The 25,334-nt window shown below is 42.9% G+C and overlaps 1 protein-coding gene and 1 pseudogene across 3 annotated transcripts in view; both read left to right on the top strand.

The window, feature by feature from the left end:
• Nucleotides 1–25,334, top strand: part of PPP2R2A (protein phosphatase 2 regulatory subunit Balpha) — a 105,742-nt gene that overhangs the window by 6,421 nt on the left and 73,987 nt on the right. The gene's annotated exons all lie outside the window — the stretch shown is intronic.
• On the top strand, nt 5,894–24,443 carry LOC307099208 (D-3-phosphoglycerate dehydrogenase-like; annotated as a pseudogene). The gene has a single exon. The product of its transcript is annotated as a D-3-phosphoglycerate dehydrogenase-like (transcript).

Genomic DNA, 25,334 nt, shown 5'->3' with positions numbered 1-25,334 from the left:
TCTTTGGGGTTTCACATAATATTTAATAGTTTTAAACCCATTCTATATGTAATGCTACATATTTTTTAGAGTAGAATGCATCTTAGATTTAGGCACTAGTGTCAATTAGTAGGAAAAAAAGTGGTAGAACCCTGTTGTTTGCAGATTTCAAATATTGGCACACTAGAGGCCCGGTGCACGGATTCGACCAGCGCATGTCTGGCCCGTTTCACCCAGTCCCTACCAGTCGGAGCATCTGCCCCCAATGACCCATAGCAATGGTCTTATTTAACATTTTTACCTTATATCCCATGAGGTACTCCTCATCTCTTTTAACTACCATTACTGATAGAAGTCTAGTACTTAATGCAGTACAATCATTAGAGTAATGTAAAATTGCCCAGAAATAACACGAATGATCATATTTACCTGGTACTAGGCAGTATCTGTGTCTTCTTTTTAAGATATTAATTTTCTTATTCCTTTATTGATAAAAATACTTATATACAGGGTGCACGAAATTTGTGCACGAGGGAGGGGTGTGTCCCTCCGCCCAGCCTGCACCCTCCAATCTGGGACCCCTCTCACAATCCAGGACTGCTGGCTCCCAACCGCTCGCCTGCCTTATTGCTCCTAACCGCTTCTGCCTGCCAGCCTGATCACCCTCTAACCACTCCCCTGCCAGCCTGATCGACACCTAACTGCTCCCCTGCCAGCCCAGTTGCCCCTAACTGCCCTCCCTTGCCGGCCTGATCACCCCTAACTGCCCTTTTCTGCTGGCCTGGTCGCCCCTAACTGTCCTCCTCTGCAGGCCTGGTTGCCCTCAACTGCCATTCCCTGCTGGCCCAGTCACCCCTAACTGCCCTCCCTTGCCAGCCTGGTCGCCCCTAACTGCCCTCTCCTGCCGACCCGATTGCCCCTAACTGCCCTCCAATGATGACTGGGGATGTGTCCAAAACCAAGGTACATGCCCTTGACTGGAATCGAACCCGGGACCCTTCAGTCCGCAGGCCAACGCTCTATCCACTGAGCCAAACCGGTCAGGGCTTAGCTGACATTTTGTCTCAGGTTATTAAAATAAACAAAAACCAAAAATTAAACTTAGTTATTTCTTAATACTCTCTTCTAGTGAACTAAAATTTAAGCTTCTTAAAACTTATGGAGTAAGCAGAATAATGAAAAGTTGTTTGAAGCAAAGAATTAATTTTATTAGTAAAAAGATTCTCATATTATGTATTTGCACACATATATTGCCTAGTTTAGTTGAGTTGCAGGAAGAAAGGTAAACTATATTTTAAGTTTCTTATGCTAATAAGTCGGAAAATTGAAGCCTGGAGATGATGTTTTAGTTAATTTACTCAATAACCTCCCTTATCTTAGGTGGTAATGGACATTATAATTGAGTAATCAAGGGTCAGTAAGTTTCTTTCTCAGTAGAAGGAAAGAGAAGGAAAGGCCTGGTAATAGGTAAAACATATTTCTTATAGATAATTTAATTTAATTATTATCACTATATAATGTAGTCAGTATCAGGAAGAAATGGCATGGCCATCTTAATTACAGCAGCCAGCATTTATTCAGTGCTTAACTAGGTATTGTTTCAGGTGTCTTATATACAGGGTGTCTACCCTCCCCCCCCCCCCCCCCCCCAAATGTGTATATATATACTACTAAGAGCTGGTAGCACAATTGATGTTTCTTTTTTTTAAAATTGTATTGATTTCAGAGAGGAAGGGAGAAGGGCGAGAGTTAGGAACATCAGTGATGAGTCATTAATCGGCTGCTTCCTGTACATCCCACACTGGGGGATCGAGCCTGCAACCCGCATGTGCCCTGACCAGAAATCGACTCATGACCTCCAGATTCATAGGTTAACGCTCAACCACTGAGCCACAGTGACTGGGCTGATGTTTCTTTCTTTTGAGATTTAACCCATTGGAATTAGTAAGATTTAAAGTGTGTATAGTTTTTTTGGAGGACACCCTACATGTTCATTAATCTTCACAAAAACTCCATGAAATTAAGTAGACACTTGTTTTTCTTTTTTCTTTCCCCTCCCCCCTTTTTTTAAATGCTCACCCAAGGATATGTTTAGAAAGAGAAAGGGAGAGAGAAACATTGATGTGAGAGAGAAACTTCCATCAGTTGCCTCCTGTATGAGCCCTGACTGGGAATCAAACCTGTAACCTTTGGTTTACTAGGACAACGATCCAATCAACTAAGCCACCCGACCAGGGCAACACTGTTGTGTTTCCATATTACAGATGAGAAACTGGTCTAGGAAGGTTAATTTAGTAACTGTGTGTTCTTGAGCAGGTGGTGGACCTGGGATTCTTAACCTGAAATCTTTTACTTTCCCTAATGTAATTCTATTTTTTCAAAACTTGAGCTACTTCTTTTAGTTCAGGTGAAGTTGTTTGAGGTTGTTAGAATGTGACTTGCTTATAATAAAGTTTATTTATAGTGCCTAGTAGATTATTATTGTTTTGAAGTAAATTTGCAGGCCTGAGTTTTCTGCTGATGGAATTCTTTAGCTAGAATGTGCTATAAATGGGCAATAATGGCTTTGTGAACGTTCTGAAGTTGTATGTAAAATTGTATTGCGTGTGCTTGTGCACTTTTCTGGTCAGAGAGGGTCTGTAACCATTGTTAAAACAGCTATCATTTATTGCATTTCAAAGTGTGGTCTGGGCGACCCTTCAATTCTTTCAAAAAGCTTATCAAGTCGAAAGTATTTTCATAATAACAAAAATGAATGTGCACCAATGGTACAAAAGCAACGTGGGTAAATCTGCTGGCGCCTTTACATGAGTCAAGGTTTTGGCACCAAACAATACCAGTAAGTAGTCATGGTCATCTTCCATCACCATGTACCAGCAGTTTAAAAACGCCAATTTTACTTAAGAATGTTCTTGATGAAACAGTAAAAATTATTAATTTTATTAAATCTTGACTCTGGAGTACATGTCTGTTTTTGTGTGACAAAATGAGAAATATACCTAAAGCACTTCTTCCACCGGCCAGAGTACAGTGGTTTTCTGGAGGAAAAGCATTGGTGTAAGTAATTGCTATTTGCGTTTCAAGCTGAATTATCTGCTCTTTTCACTGAGCATTATTTTTACTAGTATTTTTACTACTGATAAATTGTGGTTATTGAGACTTAAATGTTTTGGCAGATATTTTTCTCAAATGAACAATGAATCTTTTGCCTCAATGGACAGTATTTGTTGCCCTTGATAAATTTTGAGTTTTCAAGCAAAAATTAGAATTTTAGAAATTGGTATCTGCCATCCTGAGCTTGATAACTTACCAGTACCTAAAGATTTTCCGGATGAGATCAGTAATGATGTGAATGACTGCGATTTTTGATATTGTGTAATGAAATGTGCCAGCCTTTGGGAGATCTATGTAACTGAATCAGTATTTTACCTGTGATGTTTAAACATTATGCCTAAGCCCGACCGGTGTGGCTCAGTGGTTGAGCGTCGACCTATAAACCAGGAGGTCATGGTTCAATTCCCAGTCAGGGCACATGTGGGCTCCATCCCCCGTGTGGGGTGTGCAGGAGGCAACTGATCAACAATTCTCATCATTGGTGTTTCTATCTCTCCTCCCTTCCTCTCTGGAATCAATAAAAATATATATTTTGAAAAACATAAAAAACATCATGCATAAGTAAAAGTGCAAGTTGGAACATTGGGTTTTAATGTAACGAGCAGCTAATAGGGTTTCAGGTACCACAAACGTTTAAGAAACTACCACATGTTGAGTTTTGGTGTAATATCAAAGAGTGATATTCATAACTGCCTGCAAAGCCTATTAAAATACTTCTGCCTTTCCAACTATATACCTACGTGAGGCTGGATTTTCTTCATATATTTAACCAACATAACAAGAGTAGTATGTTGAATGCAGAAGCAATTAAGATAATCTGGGCATCTTCTGTTAAATCAGGCATTAGAGAGACTTGCAGCAATGTAAAATGCCATTTTTCTTACTAATTTATTTTGGGAGGAAATAGTTATTTTTCATAAATTTGTTACTGTATAAGGCTTAGCATTACTATTTTTTAGATGAATAAATATTTTAAAGTTTAAAAGACTTCATGAACCTCATGATAAGTGATCAGAATAGTGTGCTACTTTTGTACAGGAAAGCTTTCCTCTGACTTGAGATTGTTTCAGCTTGCTGTTCTTTAGATACCAAATCTGAACATCCTTAAACTCTTTCATCTGGTGATCTTGGTGAAGAAAGGTTACTTTCAGGACTTTAAAATATGTGTTTTTAAATTTAACTGTCCCTTAGATTAAATACCAGTACATATTTGCCAAAATACTTTAGCTCTAAAAGTTTTCCAGGGCATTTTCCACTCTGCTCAGGTCCAGCTATCATTAGTAGTTAATGTAGGATTGCTGAACTCCTCAGGGCCTAGTCTAGTGCAATTCTGGGTTGGCCGCCTGGTCATTAGAAAATAATTGGTGCCCTTGGCATTGTGTTTTGAGCCCAACATGTTGAAATTTGATGTGTTGTTTTATTCCTGAAAGAAAGGCATAAAATATACATACTAACTTTCTATTTCCCAACTCTTTTAACTACTAAAAGGAGAAAAGGAGAAGAAACAGTATTTTTCTTTAAATTCTACTTTAATGTACAACATAATTCTATTTTAAAATAGTTGCTGAATTTCCCATTCTTAGAATGCAGTATCAACTATTTGTTGCTTGGTATTTTCAGTATTCTTGTAGCTATTTCTGTCCTTAAAAAATTTGTTAAAGTATTTAGGACTTCTAAAACTTGATGTACCAATTTTCTTTCCATGTTCAAACATTGGGTTTATTTTAAAAGAAAGCTAATCTTGCCCTAACCGGTTTGGCTCAGTGGATAGAGCGTCGGCCTGCAGACTCAAGGGTCCCAGGTTCGATTCCGGTCAAGGGCATGTACCTTGGTTGCGGGCACATCCCTAGTAGGGAGTGTGCAGGAGGTAGCTCATCGATGTTTCTCTCTCATCGATGTTTCTAACTCTCTCTCCCTTCCTCTCTGTAAAAAATCAATAAAATATATATATTTTTTTAAAAAAGAAAGCAAGCTGATCTTTTGTTAATATGAACTACTTTTACTTAGTATTAGCAGTAGTTGATTAAAATGCCATCTAGATCCTTGCCAGTGGCATATGTGGAATCCTTAGCGAATCATTACTGAATGCTTCTGTACACCATGATATACTAGTACTCCCTTAATTGTAGTTTCTATTGGTTGACTTCCTTGAATGTTCAGTCAGATGTCAACTGGAGTCTCTGCATGGTCTTTGTCCAGTTCAAGGGGAATCGTGGACCAACCAATGACCCTGTTTAAGAACCTCAGCTTTAATGTAATATTTTGCCTATGGTTTTATGCCTACTGAAATTTGGAGGAGTCAAGGAAGTCCTGTCACATGCTACAACATGGATAAATCTTGAGAACATGAAATCCAATCACAAAAAAAACAAATGCTGTAAGATTCCACTTGCATGAGGTATCTAAATTAGTCAAATTCATAGAAACAAAAAACAGTGGTGGAAACCAAGGACTCAGGGGAGGACAGAATGGAGAGGCTTTTAATGGGTCCAGTTCCAGTTTTACAAGATGAGAAAGTTCTAAAGATCTGTTTTACAACAGTATGAATATAGCTAACACTACTGAACTATAACTTAAAATGGCTAAGATGGTAAACTTTATGTCAAGTGTATTTTACAATAAAAATGCATTAAAATATTAGGGAGCTAAAAAGTATTTCCCTGGAAGAATTAGTTCTGCTGCTAGGACCGGATTTTGGCTCCATCCCTGCTGGGCATGCAGGAGGAAGCCTATTGATTTTTCCACTCCTGCATCATTGTTTCTCTCTCTCTCCCTCTCCCTATAAAAAGTTAATAAGAAATAATTTTCAGTCCATTAAGAAGGTATTGTTTCTTAGGAATCCTCTTAGTTGTTTGTGTTTTTTTTTTAATCTTTTTTTAATGTCAAAGGAAAATAAAACCTAGGGGCAATCCCATCTCTACTACCAGTTTCTATAATAACCATTTTGCATGTTGCATCCCATCCCTAAATAAAGAATTTGACAATAACTATTTATTGCCTACAACAGCCTGTGTGTGTTGCAACAGAGCCTTCCCTGTCTATCAGCCAATAGAAAATATTAAAAATTCCTCTTACGCAATCTTAGAAACATATCTACTCCAGGCTCATAAAAACTATTACCTACGGGAAGCTGGGGAAAAGGGTAACACTAAAAAGTTTCTATTTCTCCTTTCAAATGAAGCAGACCTGAACCTCTACAATGGCAAATTCCAGATCTTTAGAAAATGTTTAAAAATTGCCTACCAATCCCTATTACCTACTTTGGTTTCTCTCTTAATACAGACTACTGAAGAAGAATTTAGATCCCTTATAAATGAAATTAAAAAGGGGCAATTGGTTCAAAATCCAATATATTCCTCTAATATTTTTGCCTATGGTTAAAGTGACAGTAGTTTGTAATTAAAAAAAAAATTACCAAGGGAATACACTAAAGCCATTAAGTTCAATATCTTAGAGAAGATTCATCCTCTAATATTACATCACAATAAAGAATTATTAAGAAGACCTGCTGGTGTGGCTCAGTTGTTAAGGGCATGCTCCTGGGTTGCAGATTCGATCCCTGGCCCTAGTTGGGGTTCGTGTGGGAGGCAACCAGTCTATGTGTGTCTCTTTCACATTGATGTTTCTCTTTCTCTACTCCCCCCTTCCACTCTCCAAAAATCAATGGAAAATATATCCGGGAGAGAGGATTAACAACAAGAACAACAACAAAAAAGATTGTGTATTCATATAATGGAATAATATTCAGTCATAGAAAGGAATGAAGCAATGACTGATACACACTGCAACACGGATGAACTTTGAAAACATTCTGCAAAGTGAAGAAGGCAGTCACAAAATACTACATGTTATATGATTCCATTAATGTACCAGACACTGAATAACTGCACAAATTAATAACCTTAACGCAAATAAACCTATTTGTTCTCCGAAAGCAAAATATTTCCTGTTGCGTACACCAAACAGGTCAGTCCAAAACTAATGATGTGGTAATCGACTGCTAAAATATTTGCTGCTAGTATTAGTGGAAAGAAATGGTGCACCTGTGCGTAAGGAGCATAAAGGAAATGAATGCAACACGATTATAGTAATCAGTCATTAGCGAACGTTGTAGTTCGTTATTAATATGTATAACATGATATTGTAAAAATTAAGTTAAAATTTTTAATTAAAACGTTTCTTACATACTGTTATATAGGCTGGGCTGCAAAAATACTCATTGTGGGTCGCGAGTTTGACATGCTTGCTCTACATCTACCATCTACACTAATAAAAGTAACATGCTAATTGACCATACCTTCGTGATGCCCACCAGCCAATCAGTGAATATGCAAATTAACCCAACAAAGATGGAGGGTTAATTTGCATACGCAGGTGCCGAGTGGCCAGGGGCGGGGCGTTCCACACCACCCCAGCCGCTCCGGGCCTCTGGGTAACGTGGGAAGGCGGAAAGGTGGCTCCAGCCAGAGTGAAGGCAGTGCCGGCAGCCAGGGGAAGGAAGGCCCATTCTTGCACGAATCTTCGGGCATCGGGCCTCTAGTCCAGAATAATATAATTGGGAAATGAAAGGGGACTTTGAACATGCATTAGTGCTCAAAGCATCCTTTGCTATTAGTTTCATTTTCCCTTAGAAGGTAGGAGTGGAGTTTGGGAGCATTTGAAGGTCTGATCTCAGGAAAATCCCATAAAGATATTGACCCATAACTGCTAAGGCTCTAAAAAGCCCTGCCCTCCCTCCCCTTTGTTGCCTAAGGCAACATTGTAAGTACATTATAAGTATTTTCTTCTTATACTTTTCCTCCACAGCTTAGCTGATTATCTGAATTCTTTACCAGATCTTGAGTAGGATGAAGAATATATGTAGAGCCCATAAAATAGTGGTCGGCAAACGGCGGCTCGCGAGCCACATGCGGCTCTTTGGCCCCTTGAGTGTGGCTCTTCCACAAAATACCACGTGCGGGCGCGCACGTACAGTGCGATTGAAACTTCGTGGCCCATGCGCAGAAGTCGGTTTTCGGCCTGGGCGAGTCTATTTTGAAGAAGTGGCGTTAGAACACTCAAGGGGCCAAAGAGCCGCATGTGGCTCGCAAGCTGCGGTTTGCCGACCACTGCCATAAAAATTCTACAAGAGTCCAAAGAGAAAGCAAATTTTACTGTAGTAATGAGGACCCTTTTTTCTCTTGATTTCTTATTCAGAAGTGTGCAATATTGTTTTTGTTGTTTTTTAATACTAGAGGCCGGTGCACGAATTCCTTGGACATCCCTCTCACAGTCCTGGACCACTGGCTCCTAATCGCTCACCTGCCTGCCTGCCTGGTCACCCCTAACTGCCCCCCTGCTGCCGGCCTGGTCACTCCTAACTGCCCCCGCCGGCCTGGTCACCCCTTACTGCCCCCCCACCTGCCTGGTTGCCCCTAACTGCCCCCTTCCTGCTGGCCTGGTCGCTCCTAACTGCCCCCACTGATCTGGTCACCCCTTACTGCCCCCCTGCCAGCCTGGTTACCCCTAACTGCCCCACTCCGCTGGCCTGGTCGCCCCCAATTGCCCTTCCGGCCGGCCTAGTCGCCCTTCACTGCCCCCCCCCCCCCCGCCAGCCTAATCACCCCCAACTGCCCCCCCACCCCCCGCTGGTCTGGTCACCCCCAACTGCACTCCCCCCAAACCCTGCTGGCCTGGTTGCCCGCAACTGCCCCCCCTCCCCTGCCAGCCTGGTTGCCCCTCACAGCCCCCCCACCAGCCTGGTCACCCCATGCAGCCTACTTGTTCAGTCGTTTGGTCGGCCCTCACTAACCCCCCCTGCCGGCCTGGTCGTAGGCAGCCATCTTTGTGAGGGCATGGTGGTCAATTTGCATATTACCTCTATTATATAGGTTGTTTTTATTGATTTCAGAGAGAGGAAGGGAGAGAGAGAGAGAGATAATGAAACATCAGTGATGAGAGAGAATCATTGATCAGCTGCCTCCTGCATGCTCCCTACTGGGGATCAAGTCCACAACCAGAGAATGTGCCTTGACTAGGAATCAAACTGTGACCTCCTGGGTCATGGGTCTATGTTCAACCACTGAGCCATACTGGCCAGACTGCATTTTGTTTTGTCAGAAGAATTGTATTAGGCGGATACCAGTACTTCTGGAGCTTTTGAATTTCCTAGGAATCTTGTTAAAATGCAGATTATGATTCTTCTTGCAGGCATGTAGGTCTGGGGTAGAGCCTGTGATTTTTGCATTTTTAACCATTTGCATGATGTCCATGTTGCTGCTGCTTCTCTGGTGGTCTGCAGTCTGCACTTGGAAGGACAGACAGATATCTTTTAGTCTTTTTTTAGAGAAAGGGGCAACAGGTAGGGTAGTATCTTAATTTTTTTACTCAGTATCCATTGTGCTATTCTCACATCAGTTAACATTTTAATAAATGAATAAAAATCTCCCAGGGAGCTTTGTCCTAGCTGTTAAAGGAGTAGCTTCCATCATAGCATTATATGTTAGCTATCTCTAATTGTTAAATTAAATTTGTGTTTGCATTTCAAGTTTAGTTCAGACCTTACTAAAAGGTTTTCTTTTGCTAGTAATTTGCCTTTTTTAAAAAATATTTTTTATTGATTTTTTTTACAGAGAGGAAGGGAGAGGGAGAGTTAGAAACATCAATGAGAGAGAAACATCCATCAGCTGCCTCCTGCACACCTCCTACTGGGGATGTGCCTGCAACCAAGGTACATGCCCTTGACCAGAATCAAACCTGGGACCTTTCAGTCCAAAGGCCGACGCTCTATCCACTGAGCCAAACCAGTTAGGGCAGTAATTTGCCTTGTGTTTTTTTTTTTTAAATTTAATAAATCTTTATTGTTCAGATTATTACAATTGTTTCTCCTTCCCCCCGCCCCCATATCTCCCCTCCACCCGGTTCCCACCCCCCACCCCCTGCACTTATCTCCCCCCCCACTGTCCTTATCCATAGGTGTATGATTTTTGTCCAGTCTCTTCCCATATCCCCCACACAGACACCCCTTTCCCCCTGAGAGTTATCAATCCATTCCCATTCTATGCCTCTGATTCTATTATGTTCACCAGTTTATTCTGTTCCTCAGATTTTTAATTCGCTTACTTTTAGATTCACTTGTTGATAGATATGTATTTGTTGTTCATAATTTTTATCTTTACTTTTTTCTTCTTTTTCCTCTTTTTAAAGAATACCTTTCAGCATTTCATATAATACTGGTTTGGTGGTGATGAACTCCTTTAGCTTTTTCTTATCTGTGAAGCTCTTTATCTGCCCTTCAATTCTGAATGATAACTTTGCTGGGTAGAGTAGTCTTAGTTATAGGTTCTTGCTATTCATCACTTTGAATATTTCTTGCCACTCCCGTCTGGCCTGTATAGTTTCTGTTGAGAAATCAGCTGATAATTGTATGGGTGCTCCCTTGTAGGTAACTAACTGTTTTTCTCTTGCTGCTTGTAAGATTCTCTCTTTGTCTTTTGCCCTTGGCATTTTAATTATGATGTGTCTTGGTGTGGTCCTCTTTGGATTACTTTTGTTTGGGGTTCTGTGAGCTTCCTGGACTTGTAAGTCTATTTCTTTCACCAGGTGGGGGAAGTTTTCTGTCATTATTTCTTCAAATAGGTTTTCATCGTCTTGCTCTCTCTCTTCTTCTGGTACCCCCATAATTCTGATGTTGGTATGCTTGAAGTTGTCCCAGAGGCTCCTTACACTATCTTCAACTTTCTGGATTCTCTTCTCTTCTTGCTTTTCTGGAGGAGTGTCCTTTGCCTCTTTGTATTCCAAATCTTTGACTTGATTCTTATGTTCCTCTAATCTGCTGTTGGGTCTCTGTATTTTTTATTTCAATCAGTGTATGTTTAATTTCTAGTTGGTCCTTTTTCATATCCTCGAGGGTCTCATTAAATTTATCGGCCTTTTCCATGAAATTCTTGTAAAACCTTATAACCGTGGTTTTGAACTCTATGTCCATTCGTTTGTTCTCCTCCATTTCTTTCGTTTGTGATCTGTTTCCTTGCCTCCTCATTTTCGCCGCTTCCCTGAGTTGGTAGGGTACCTTTGTATACTAGGTTTCCTATTGGTTCAACAGGTCAGCCTCCCAGTTACCTGAGGTGGACACTCTTGGTGCACCCCTTTGTGGACTGTGTGTACAGCCTTGTTGTAGTTAAGTCTTGATTGTTGTTGGTGTCACTGGGAGGAATTGACCTCCAGGCCAATTGGCTGTGAGGATCAGCTGTGTCTATAAAGGAGGAATTGCTGCGCTGAAGACACGTTTATGGGGCAGGACTTGTTCCAGTAGGGCTTTGGTGCTCACTGAGTTTGCCTCTTGAATGTGTCCCTTATGAGAGTGGTTGAAATCTGGTGTCGTCTCACACTGACCACTAGATACGCTAGTTTCTGAATCTCCAATGGGGTGAAGGTCAGCTGCTGTCTGAGGCCACCCAGCAGGAGCAACAGCAAGAACTACAGTTTTCTCCTTTTTGCTTGGGCGGTTTTGGAGCAGTCTGACTGGAACTGCAGTTTATTTGGTTAAGCTTCCACAGAACAGGCCATTTATATGCAAAAGCCGCTGTGTGGAGCCTGGGCGGGTTTGTAGAATGTGCGGGGCCCGGTCTCAGGGTGGGGCGGGGTCTCAGGGCGTCACTCGGCTAGGGCGTGGCAGACAGCGATGGCTGCCGTCAGCCTCCTCTGCCTTTCCAGGTTTCCAAGTCCCTGCGTCCCGCGCTCCAGCGCAGTAAACAATGATTGCTGGGCGCACCTCTGCAAAAAGTCACTCTCACTTTCCGACCCGATGGCCGTGAGTCCAGCTTCTCCCCGTTCAGTTTCGCCTGTTGCCAGGCAGGCCGGTCTCAGTGCAATAGGGAGGTTTTGTTTTCCTCCCGAACGAGAAAGCTAGCCGCGCATTTGGTGCCCGCTCTCTCCGCGCGCTGCGAGTAAGGCATTCGAGTATTCAGCTGCCTGCCCTCTCGGCGCTCACCTCCGCACCTCCACAGCTCCTGAAGCTCTTTTATTCTAGTTGTAGAAAATCCATTCAGCCAGCTTTCCGGTGGTTCTGGATGAAGTCCGCTCTGTTTTCCAGTTGTAGTTTTAAAATTGTTGTGGTAGGCAACAATTAGGTGTTTACCTTATGCCGCCATCTTGGTTTCTCCAGTAATTTGCCTTTTTAATGCAGATTGTCCCTCAGTGCTGTAAAAAAGATGAATTTAGGGAATGAAATCTTAACTTCATAATTGGTTGTTTCATAACATCTAACACAGGTTTTTTAATAAGTATAAATGAGTAACCTTTTAATTTTTATGTTTGTGATTTTGTTTGCTTCATTAGCCTTGAAGTACCTTTTCATTCTCCAGTCAGAATTTTTCTCCTTCCCCAGCTACCTAATCTTAGTTTTGTTTTAGGTTGATTTTGATTTTATCTGCATAGCTCACGCACAAGTTAATAGTTTCAAAATGCTTGTGAGGAAAATTAAGTTTTATGTCCTCTTACATATCCTCAACTTGGGTCTTTTTTGCTCTTCTGGTATTTATTTTCCTACTTACAAACATTATGCTCATATAGCTGTTTCTTTATCAGTTTACATCCTCAAATATAAATGGTAGCTAACAATTGAGCTCTAGCCTGCCCCTCCTACAGCTCCTCCCGTTTTCTCAATCTTTTTATACCATTAATATTATTTGAACTAATGTTCAGAGTTGTAGCAGTCTGAATAATGCTTCCTCTCTCAAAAGATAACCACATCCAATCCTGAGAACTAGTGAATATTACCTAGTATGGCAAAGGGACTGGAGGTATAATTAAAGGCTTTTGAGATGGATTTATTTAGGATTATCTTCTTAGGCCTAAGTGTAATCACAAGGGTCCTTATAAAGAAAAAAATGGGAGATAAAAAGATCTAAATGGGAAGTAGTAGATGTGACACCAGAAGTAAGAGGCTGGAATGATGAAAGGACAGGGTTGCACAAGCTAAGGAATGCAGGAGGCCAGAAGCTTAAAAAAAAAAAAAAAAAGAAAAGAAAAAGAAAGGAAATCAAGGGAGGAGATTTTTCCCTAGAGTTTCTAGAAGTAGCTTGCTTAGCTGACACCTTTAATCCTGTAAACCTGACTTTGGACTTCTGGCTTCCAGAACTGGAAGAGAATTTGTGTTGTGTTAAACCACCAAACTTGTGGTAATTTGTTACAGTAGCCATAGGAGACTAAGGCAGTGGAACCTTGGTTCTCCAGCTGAATTTGTTCTGGAAGGCTGTTTGAGAAACAATTTGTTCGAAAACCCAATCAGTTTTTCCCATTAAGAAATAATGTAAATTGAATTAATTCGTTCCATACTCCTCCCCGCCCCGCAATGATTCCCTGTTTTTAGCCTTTTTTATATACAGTACATGTCTAATGCATTGTTTAATCTATAAACAAACACTTCTTTTCTTAAATTTATCAAACCACCCCCTACTAGCCTTAATTTAGCTTCAGGTCCAGGGTGTCTTTTAGGAAGTCGGCATGCTTTTTCACTTATGGTGGCCTCCGAAATGCTGTCATCAGCTAACTGCTTTTCATTTGTCCAATTCAGCAGTTTTTCTACCTCTTCAGTTGCCTGTGATCATTGTTTCTTTCACACCCTTAGCAACATTAGCACTCTTGATGGTCTCTTTATGTTTTAAAATTGTCCTAATTATCCATTTCTCTAGCAACAAAAGCAGAAAACACACACAAAAATATTCACAACACAATTTCCTGAGATGCTAGCAAGTCAGGGTTTAGCTGTAAACTGACTTTACTGGTCCACTCTGCTTTTTTTGTGATGTTTCAGCATGAAAGGGTTGTCAGGTGGAGAACCAACATTAAAACAGACTTTTCGTGAATAACTTGGTCGAGAACCCTATTAAAGTTTGGAAATGTTCGAGAACTGAGATTTGATTGTATAAGAGTAGGCATTTATTATGTCCATATAAATCATGTTCACTGCTATAAATTGTTTCCTCTAGAGTTAATAATTTTATCTTGTTTTTTAACTTTTTGTTTTTTTGTTCACTCTCCCGTACATTTTGGCACTTTTCAATGTAATTTTCTTCATGATCAAAAGAATCAGATAATCTATTAGTTCCTCGTCTCCCTTCACCCATACCCAAGTTCTCCATCGTGATATTTCAGTCTGGAATGATTTCCTTCATTTTCTGTGAATCTATCACTAAATCATCCTCAAATCTCTCAGTATATTGAAGCACATCAGATATTCTATTAGTTTTACTTTTCCCTTGAGTTCTGTCCCTTCCATATTCCTTCAGCCTGGCCTGTATGTTTTCTAATTTTATTGTGTAGCTGTCGTCCTTGGATTTTCCTTTGTTATTAGCATTTTCATGTCACCATCATGGGAATTCTTTTTGCCTCTGCTTTGTTGGATCTCCTTGTCTGGAATCCTGTTACCAGAAGGGGGACCTGGCCCCTGAGCAGGTCTGCCTAGGGCCGACCAGTAGTGTTTGGGTTCCTGGCTTACTGAAGGAAAAATTTCACAACATGAATCCAGATGAATTTTAGAGGGTGTTAGTTAAAGTTGGGGACAGTGAAACAAGAAAGGCTGGGGAAATGAGCCTAAGCTGGTCTGCTTTCGCTCACTAAGAAATCAAAGAAAAGGGGGCCTTGAGGACAGGTTCAGGGGAGTTGCATAGGATGAACTAACTACCACTGCCCATTGCTGTCCTGGTTGCAAGCCTCGTGGGGTCCCTTAGAGTAAAGGAAATGCATGCCAGTGGGCGAGAGAGGGTTAGGAGGCATGGGCGTGTGCTGGACCTTCATTTAAAGGGGTTTTAAAGGTTGGGTGTACCCAGCCAGTGTGGCTCTGTGGTTGAGTGTTGACCTCTGAACTAGGAGGTTACAGTTTGATTCCCAGTCTAGACACATGCCTGTGTTGGCAGTGGGGGGTGTGCAGGAAGCAGCCGATCAATGATTCTTTATCATCTTTTATGTTTCTAGCTCTCTTTCCCTCTCCCTTCCTCTCTGAAGTCAATTACACACACACACACACACACACACACACAATCACAGTCTTAAAAATAAAAAAAATTTTTTTAAAGGCTGGGTGTTTAAGGGGGGGGGTCTTAAGGGAAGATTTCAATAGAATATTCATCAGCTTTATGCTGATGTATAAAAATGAGGTTTATTCTGTTAACTTTATCTGTCCTTGGGAGTGGTTGGCAAATGGCACTACTTGGATTTCTGCTGTCTGTCTCCCTGAGTAAGGTGATTTAAGCTATTTACTCTCTGGTTGGGGAGAAGTGCAAACCATTTACTCTTTCTAAATGTCCCTGGTTTAGTGAAGATAGACGTTACTAGATGGCTGCAAACTGTGTTTAACTATCTGGTCTCAGTTTCCCTATTTCACATGTCCTGGCTTACTGGCCTGTGTCAATCCCATCATGTATTTTTCTTTTTTGGTTTACTCCCTCATTTACTGGTACACAGCATCCAGTATTTCATGAGAAAGAAATGCAAGGGTGGTACAGCTTTTGAGACCATGCCTGTTTGGAAAAGATATCTTTATTCTATTTTCACACTACAGCAAAACCTCGATAAAACTGACCAATTCAGGTGAGGAGGTGTCCATTAAAGCTGAAAGTTAGTTATCTTCTATAATAAAGAGCCAGGGTGGCCGAAGCCGGTTTGGCTCAGTGGATAGAGCCAAGGGTCTGCGGACTCAAGGGTCCCAGGTTCGATTCTGGTCAAGGGCATGTGCCTTGGTTGCGGGCACATCCCCAGTGGGGGGTGTGCAGGAGGCAGCTGATGGATGTTTCTCTCTCATCGATGTTTCTAACTCTCTATCCCTCTCTCTTCCTCTCTCTGTAAAAAATCAATAAAATATATTTTAAAAAATTAAATTAAATTAAAATAAAGAGCCAGGGTGTAACACCGTTAGGACCGAAAATCAACCAGACTGGAAGTAAGTGCTGGGTTGCCGTGGCACCCCAGCCTGACTGCTTCCACTGGAGGCGCAGTGCCCCAGCACTGACTGCTGAGGGGGCTGCGAGTCAGGGCCAGAGAGAGGCCTGAAGAGAGAAGCAGGGACTGATCCGTTGCCTCTGTGGCAGCTTTTGACCAGCACTTGCCTCTCTCTTTATCTCCCGGTCTGGCCAGCAGCCGCACCTCCATTTCTCTCGAGGACTCCACCGGGGCGTTGATCAGGCCCCGTTGATAGGCCCAGAGACACTGACTGGCATAGAAACTGACCAATCAGAACCAAATCTGGGTGAAGTGTGAGGAACCAATGGCTGCCTAGGAGGTGGAGCTTTTGATGCTGACTGGCATAGAAACTGACCAGTCAAAACCAAATCTAGGGGCTTAGAGGTGTTTCTGTCCAGGGAGAGCAGTTGATCCCGAGGCAGCTCCAGCAATGGCCTTTGCAAATCTACAGAAAGTGCTCATCAGTGATAGCCTGGACCCTTGCTGCCAGAAGATCCTGCAAGATGGAGGGCTGCAGTTGGTGGAGAAGCAGAACCTGAGCAAAGAGGAGCTGATAGCCGAGCTGCAGGACTGCGAAGGCCTTATTGTCCGCTCGCCACCAAGGTGACCACGGATGTCATCAACACAGCAGAGAAGCTCCAGGTGGTGGGCAGGGCCGGCACCAGCGTGGACAACGTGGATCTGGAGGCCGCCACGAGGAAGGGCATCCTGGTCATGAACACTCTCAATGGAAACAGTCTTAGTGCTGTGGAGCTCACCTGTGGAATGATCATGTGTCTGGCCAGGCAGATTCCTCAGGTGACGGCTTTGATGAAGGATGGCAAATGGGACCGAAGAAGTTCATGGGAACTGAGTTGAATGGAAAGACCCTGGGAATTCTTGGCCTGGGGAGGATCGGTGAGAGGTGGCCATCTGGATGTAGTCCTTCGGGATGAAGACTGTAGGGTACGACCCCATCATCTCACCAGAGTTCTCGGCCTCCTTCGGCATTCTGCAGCTGCCCCTGGAGGAGATCTGGCTCCTGTGTGACTTCATCACTGTGCACACTCCTCTCCTGCCCTCCATGACCGGCCTGCTGAACGACAGCACCTTCGCCCAGTGCAAGAAGGGCGTGCACGTGGTGAACTGCGCCCGCAAAGGGATCATGGACGAGGGCACCCTGCTCTGGGCCTTGCAGTTGGGGCAGTGCGCGGGCGCAGTGCTGGACCTGTTCACGGAGGAGCCGCCTTGGGACCACGCCTTGGTGGACCACAAGAATGTCATCAGCTGCCCCCACCTGGGCACCAGCACCAAGGAGGCCCAGAGCCGCTGTGGGGAGGAGATCGCTGTCCAGTTCGTGGACATGGTGAAGGGAAGAATCCTCGCGGGGGTCGTGAATGCCCAGGCCCTTACCAGCACCTTCTCTCCGCACACCAAACCTTGGATGGGTCTGGCAGAAGATCTGGGGACTCTGATGTGAGCCTGGGCAGGGTCCCCAAAGGGACCATCCAGATGGTAACGCAGGGCTTATTCCTGAAGAATGCTGGGAACTGCCTGAGCCCCGCAGTCATTGTCGGCCTCCTCAAAGACGCTTCTAATCATGCGATGTGAACTTGGCGAACGCCAAGCTGCTGGTGAAGGAGGCCGGCCTCAATGTAACCACCTCCCATAACCCCACTGTGCCAAGAGAGCAAGGATGCGGGGAAGGCCTCCTGAGTGTGGCCCTGGCAGGTGCCCCCTACCAGGCGGTGGGCTTTGTTCAGGGCACCTCACCTGTGCTGCAGGCACTCAACAGAGCTGCCTTCAGACCAGAAGTGCCTCTCCGTAGGGGTCTGCCCCTGCTCCTGTTCTGGGCTCAGCCCTCCAACCCTGCCATGCTGCCTACCATCATTGGGCTCCTGGCAGAGGCAGGTGTGTGCAGCTGCTGTCCTACCAGATCTCGGTGTTGTCCAATGGGGAGACCTGGCACGTCATGGACATCTCCTCCCTGCTGCCCAGCCTAGACGCCTGGAAGCAGCATGTGACCAAGGCCTTTCAGTTTCATTTCTGACCTTGGGGTTCACCAGGACCAGCCTTGGGGACTTTGTGATCAACATTGATAGGTCACATTCCCGGGGCTGACACCACTTATGTGGTCTGACCCCTGTAATAACCACTTAATAAACAGCCCACCCTCTCAAAAAAAAAAAGGAGAGAGAGAGAGAGAACCAAATCTGGGTCAACTGTGAGGAGCCAATGGCTGCCTAGGAGGCGGAGCTTTTGACTCTGGCATAGAAACTGACCAATCAGAACCAAATTGGCCAGCAGAGGAGGGCAGTTGGGGGCGAGATCAAGCCGGCAGGGGAGGGCAGTTAGGGGTGATCAGGCAGGCAGGCAGAGGCAGTTAGGGGCGCTCAGTCAGGCAGGCAGAGGGGTTAGGGGCAATCAGGCAGGCAGGCAGGTGAGCGGTTAGGAGCCAGCGGTCCCAGATTGTGAGAGGGATGTCCAATTGGAGAGGGTGCAGGCTGGGCTGAGGGAACACCCTCCCTCACCCTTCGTGCACAAATTTCATCATCGGGCCACTAGTATAATAATAAAGGTAGGTTTAATTAAGTATGTATGAAAAGTTTAATTTCACAGAAAAGTTTTCTATATGTGTTACAGTAATTTTAAATTTATACTGAATTGGTCTAGTACATGCTTGAATTCACCAGTCACCTCCAGTAAACAAATGTACACAGCTGGGGCCTAGCTTAGTGCATTAAAACTGCTACAGAAAGTCACAGAACCAATTACTGCGAGAGGTGTGATCACATGCTTATCATTCGCTGTTTTAGTGGTGACTTGGATTTAGGCTATAGTTGTAGATAGGTAATATTTATTTATGTGGACAAAATTACTACAGTTTTTTCAAACATATGGTCTATTGCTAAAATTGTCAAAAATAACTGACTTAACAAAAAAAGCATGTTAATTTAATTATAAGCAAATCTTAGCTAAAAGCACTTTAAAATTAACAGGAATTTTCACATGTGACATATGGACTAGAAAATTTGTTTGCTAAATTGGAAGTCCATTAAATCAAGGCCGGCAAAATCGAGGGTTTACTGTAACAAGTTTGGCTACTTATTGGAAATCATTTTTCCTCAGAATTTGTAAGACATGTCCAGTGTGGCATTGGAGAAGCCTGGTGCCATTTTGGTCACTATTTTTTTTATCTCTAAAATGATACACCTTATATTTTGTCCTGCTTTCTGGGACAGTTTCTCATTTTGTTTCTAACTATGTCACTGATTTTTTGCTTTCAATTACTATATTTTTAAAAGCTTCTCCCACCCCCCGTTGGAGTTTTGTTGTTTTTTGTTTGTTTGTTTGTTTGTTTTTTTAGCAACCCTTGTTTTGTAAATGGAGTATCTTTGAGAAGATTAATTTTATTAAAAATTTTGGTATTCCATTTCCTTTGAATTCTTCTTTTCTTGTATTAGTAGGCTGCAGTATCTGGCCATCCCTGGTTGTCTAGGGATGAAGTGCTGAAAAGCAGTACCTGGCTGAGCTAATTATCTGTTGGGCTTTACTGGAAGGTTATGAGCCAGGGACTTGCATTGTCTCAATGTGAGAAGGAACTTCCAGTGTCCTGTCTCAGAAGGAGGTGTGTGTGGGAGATGTCATCCTCAAGCCTGTGTGCCCTGCCCACGTTCTGGGAGTCAGGAAGATAGGTGAACAACTCACTGTTCAGTATGTATCTTTTCACTTAATATTGCTCTCAGTTAGGTACTTCACTGATATCTTCTCTGGTTCAATTTCTTCAGAAAGTAAAGTAGTCTTCTTCCTCAGAGTGGAGCTTCTTTACATCTTTGGTAGATGTTTCAACCAGTATCCCTTTTTTGAATCCCATGCCTCATGGTGGTCCTTTTCCTGACATTTTGCAGGGTCTGCAGGGTGAATCTGCTTGCCTCTACTTGGCAAGTTCTTCCAAATGGTCTTAAGTTTCAAGTTCCTTTATTCTGCTAAGTTACCTCCTTACATTTTCCAGCACATTTGTCCTTGAGTTCCTTCTGCAGCTTCCCTGCATGTTCCCTTTGTTCTTATTGTCTTAAAAAGTTTTATTCACTTACTGTCATTTTTAGTGGGATCTGGAGGGGAGAGATAAATGAATGTTTTAAAGCTCCATGTTTAACAAGTGTATCAACAAAATGATTATAGTTTTGTTTCCTTTATGTCTCAAAACACTTGGTAATCACTTTCTCTGCCATGGAAAAGGAAAATTCACAGGTTTTCTTAGATCTAAATTATAATGTATGCTATAGTTTTAAATTTTATTATTTTAACTGATATCCCCACTCACCCCTCCTCTCTTCCCCCCCTCTACCCAGCCCCTGCTCCATGCCTTCTCCACACTATTGTCTGTATCCATGGGCTACACCAGGTGTCCTCAAACTATGGCCCACGGGCCACATGCGGGTGTTTTTGCCGTTTTGTTTTTTTACTTCAAAATAAGGTATGTGCAGTGTGCATAGGAATTTGTTCGTAGTTTTTTTTAAACTATAGTCCGGCCCTCCAACGGTCTGCGGGACAGTGAACTGGCCCCCTGTTTAAAAAGTTTGAGGACCCCTGGGCTACGCATATATGCCTATATGTTCTTTGGTTAATCTTTTCCTGTCCCCCCACCCTTCTGAGATCTGTCAGTCTATTCCCTGCATCTGGACCTATTTTGTTTGTCAATTTATTTTGTTCATTAGATTCCACATATAAGTGAGATCATGTAGTATTTGTCTTTCTGTGCTATAATTTTTAATACACGAAACCTTGTTGAATTGTGTAATTCTTTTCCTCAATTACAGCAAAAAATGAGAAAAATTTAAATAAAGCCACTAACTTGCTTTTTCAAATATGAATTTTAGGCATTAAGGAGTCAGCCAAAAGCAGTGAGGTTTTAAAAAAAAAAAGTATTAACTTTATTAGAAATGAAGGAGTTTCAGTTTTCTCTACTCTTAAAACCACTTTTAATTAATTAAAATGTTTGTCCAATAGTAAAGACATTTATAAGTAAAATGTAAGCTTACAGTCAGTTACTGATTGCAGGGTAGCTAAGATCATAATCTATTGGGAATATCATTTATTCCTGAAGCCAAGACATAGAATTAAGGGAGTAGTAATAGGAGCACTCATCTCCTGATGTTAATAACATAGCATTAGGGTGCTTCATACCATGCCGCCTCTTCTACCTCTTAGATATTTTCATTCATTCTCTCCCTTGCTCAGTAGTAGCTCAAGCTACAGGGGCTTTCTTGGTGGTCCAGGAACATACACTGACTTGTTCTTACTGAGGACTTTGAACTTACTCTTTTTAACTTGGAATATATTTTACCCAGGGTTTTGCATGGTCTTGGCTACCCTGTGTAAATTAAATGATTCCCCTTCCAATCCCAAAGTGTACTACATTTAATTAATGTATCTGCTTTTTTGTTCTTTTTCAATACCCTTATTATTACTTAAAATAATCTTGTTCATTACTTGCTTGCTTCTTTTAGGCTCCCTCTCAAAGTTTAAGTTTCTCTCATGAAGGAATAAACTATTCATTCTGTTCTACTACTTTATTTTTAGCATCTTGAATAGTTTCAGATACTTAATAGTATCTGACACTTAGTCAGCTATTTGTAATTATTTGTTGAATGGGTCGATAAATCGTACACCGTGTTTTCACATATCTCATTTAAAAATATTTGAAAGTTCCAATTTTTATTTTACTAAATGTACATATTTTTTTAGAAAAAGGAAACAGAGTAAGCTAAAGAAGAAGTTTAATAACACAAATCATTCTTTCCAGTTTTGTGAATCAATAAAATAAGACCCATAGAAGTACCCAGCAACACACAAGCTATTGATACAGGCCAAGCTACTGTAAAAGTCCCAAATATACAGTGGTTCCCAAAATTAAAAGCTTATTTCTCTCATGTAACCCCCCAGTGGTAGAGAGGAATCTGAAGTGGATAAGCTGCTTTTGTCCCAGGTTTCTTCTCTCATGTTGTTAACCTTTCCGTAGAATATTGCTGTTGTCTGCATGGTCAGATGTGGCTCATCTGTGTCCAGCCTATGGGAGAGAGACAGAGGAGGGCAAGTAGGCTCTTTTTAAGAAAGTGACATGGAAATTTTACTCAGATCCCCTTGTTCAAAACTTGTCACAGAATAGTAACAATTAAAAATCTTCAACTTGGGTGTAATTATGTCTTGTTTGGGGATGGGAAAGGCTTCCATCTCCCTTTGGCATGAATGTTCCTCCCCCAATTATGAATGCTCTAAACTGAGTGGCCAGATTATTATGACCACCCCATCAGTTCTTCGTTGGGCCACCTTTTGCCTTCAATACTGCAGCGATTCTTCTTGGCATTGACTCCACGAGATGTTGAAAGGTGATGCAAGGAATCTGACACCATGCTTGATGAATAGCACTGTCCAGTTCTGTGAGATTTGATGGTTGTGGAACCAGCTGCCTGATGGCTCTTTTAACTTCATCCCACAAACGCTCAATTGGATTGAGATCTGGTGATTGTGGGAGCCACCTAAGCAAGGTAAAGTCTCCCTCTTGTTCTTGAAACCACTCCTGCACAATACAAGCACCATGGCATGGCACATTGTCTTGTTGGAAGAAGCCATCTCCATTGGGATACGATAGGATGACAGGATGAACTTGATCAGCAAGGATACTTAGGTATGTTGTGCTATTCAGACGTTGTTCCACACAATTTAAAGGGCCCAAATCATGCCAGGAAAACATGCCCCAAAACCATAACACTGCCCCCACCAGCTTGAAGGGTTGTACTCATGCATGTGGGGTGCATGTTTTCATGCAGTTTCCACGAAATTCTCACTCTGCCATCTGCATGATGCAACTGGAAATGTGATTCATCAGACCACATGACTTTTTTCCAATGCTTGACTGCCCAATCCTTGTGTTCCTGTGCGAATTGGAGACGTTTTATCTTGGTAACTGCAGACAGCAAAGGTGTTCGAACAGGCCTTCGGCTTCCATATCCCATATGATGCAGTGTACGGCTAATTTGCCTACAAACGTCAGGTGGTCATAATAATCTGGCCACTCAGTGTATATGTCCTGGTTAGAATAGGGGAGATTATTAGGCAGAGTGATAGTTTGGGAAAAACATGCCACCTTAGATCTTGTTTTTTTTGTGCTGGCTAGGTGAGAAAAGGCATGTCTGGCATTTTTTTCATTATAGGTGGATTCGTGGTTTTAGGACTAAGCTAAATATGAAATGAGGTCAGGCAGATAATATTAGATCTATACAATGAAATATGAAGAGCTGTGTCTGCTGGAGGCAGGAGCCAGGGGGGTTCTGTGAAAGGCATTGCAGCCCTTTAAAAAGAAACCCAAGGAAGAGAGTCTCTTGTTTTGCTACAGTGTATGAGAATATATGGAGCTACTGTATTCCCTTCTTGTGTTCCTCTATTTTCTGACTCATTTTGAAAATTTTTAAGCCTGTAAAGAAGTTGAAAAATAAATAGGACTATTTTTTATATTCACCAATTATAAACATTTGCCACATTTTCCTTATCTCTTCTCTTATATACACATCTGCACTCATGCCCCCAGATTTTTTGGAAAGTAAGATGGAAACAGCAGATGGTTCTTTACCCCTAAATAACCCACTCAGCCTTTATCTCTTTGAACAAGAATATTCTCTTGTACAACCACAATCCTATATACCGTACTTTCCAGCGTATAAGACGACTGGGTGTATAAGATTTTCCTGGGTTAAAAAGTAATTTTATACACCGGAAAATACGGTATATTGGACTATATTGATGGGATTAGATATAATGGATTAGATATATTGGACTACCGTATTTTCTGGCGTATAAGATGACTTTTTTAAAAAAAATACATTTTATTGATTTTTTACAGAGAGGAAGAGAGAGGGATTGAGAGTTAGAAACATCGATGAGAGAGAGACATCGATCAGCTGCCTCCTGCACACCCCCCACTGGGGATGTGCCCGCAACCAAGGTACATGCCCTTGACCGGAATCGAACCTGGGACCCTTGAGTCCGCAGGCCGATGCTCTATCCACTGAGCCAAACCGGTTTCGGCAAGATGACTTTTTAACTCAGGAAAATCTTATACACCCAGTCGTCTTATACGCCGGAAAATATGGTGATAAAAGAGTAATATGCAAATTGACCATCACCCCAACACAAGATGGCCACCCCCATGTGGTCAAAGATGGCCACCCCCATGTGGACACAAGATGGCCAGCAGGGGAGGGCAGTTAGGGGCGATCAGGCCAGCAGGGGAGGGCAGTTGGGGGCGATCAGGCCTGCAGGGGAGGGCAGTTAGGGGTGACCAGGCTGACAGAGGAGGGCAGTTGGGGGTGACCGGCCTGCAGGGGAGGACAGTTGGGGGGGACCAGGCCTGCAGGGGAGGGCAGTTGTGGGGAACCCAGGCCAGCAGGGGAGGACAGTTGGGAGGGATCAGGCCTGCAAGGGAGGGCAGTTGGCAGCGATCAGGCGTGCAGGGGTGGGAAGTTAGGGGTGACCGAACCGGCAGAGGAGGGCAGTTGGGGGGAACCAGGCCTGCAGGGGAGGGCAGTTGGGGGCAACCAGGCTGGCAAGGGAGGTCAGTTTGGGGTTACCAGGCCAACAGGGCAGGGCAGTTAGGGGCAATCGGGCCAGCAGGGGAGCAGTTAGGCGTCAGTCAGGCTGGCAGGGGAGTGGTTAGGGGGTGATCAAGCTGGCAGGCAGAAGCGGATAGGGGCAATCAGCCAGGCAGGCAGGTGAGCGGTTGGGAGCCAGCAGTCCTGGATTGTGAGAGGGATGTCCGACTGCCCGTTTAGGCCCAATCCCAAATGGGCAGTCGGACATCCCTTGAGGGGTCCCAGATTGGAGAGGGTGCAGGCTGGGCTGAGGGACACACACACACACACCATGCATGAATTTCGTGCACCGGGCCTCTAGTATCATTATAATACCCAAGAAATTTAGCATTAATTCAGAAATGTTCTTTATTATTTTAAATAATTTTATTGATTTCGGAGAAGAAGGGAAAGGGAGAGATAAAAACATCAATAATGAGAGAATCATTGATTGGCTGCCTCCTGCACGCCCCCTACTGGGGATCCAGCCCCCAACCTGAGCATGTGCCCTTGACTGGAATCGAACCTGGGACCCTTCAGTCTGCAGGCTGACACTCTATCCACTGAACCAAACCGGCTAGGGCCAGAAATGTTCTTTTTTAAACAGTTCGTATTTAAACTTCTTCAACTGACTCAAAAACTATCCTTAAAATATTTTTTCAATCCGGGATCCAGTCAGTATTTGGCTAATTTTGA

Source organism: Cnephaeus nilssonii (genome assembly GCF_951640355.1).
Source record: "Cnephaeus nilssonii genome assembly, chromosome: 5".
In the NCBI taxonomy this organism is placed as follows: Eukaryota; Metazoa; Chordata; class Mammalia; order Chiroptera; family Vespertilionidae; genus Cnephaeus; species Cnephaeus nilssonii.
The sequence above is the reverse complement of the archived record's forward strand: the minus strand, read 5'-3'. Positions and strand labels throughout refer to the sequence as shown.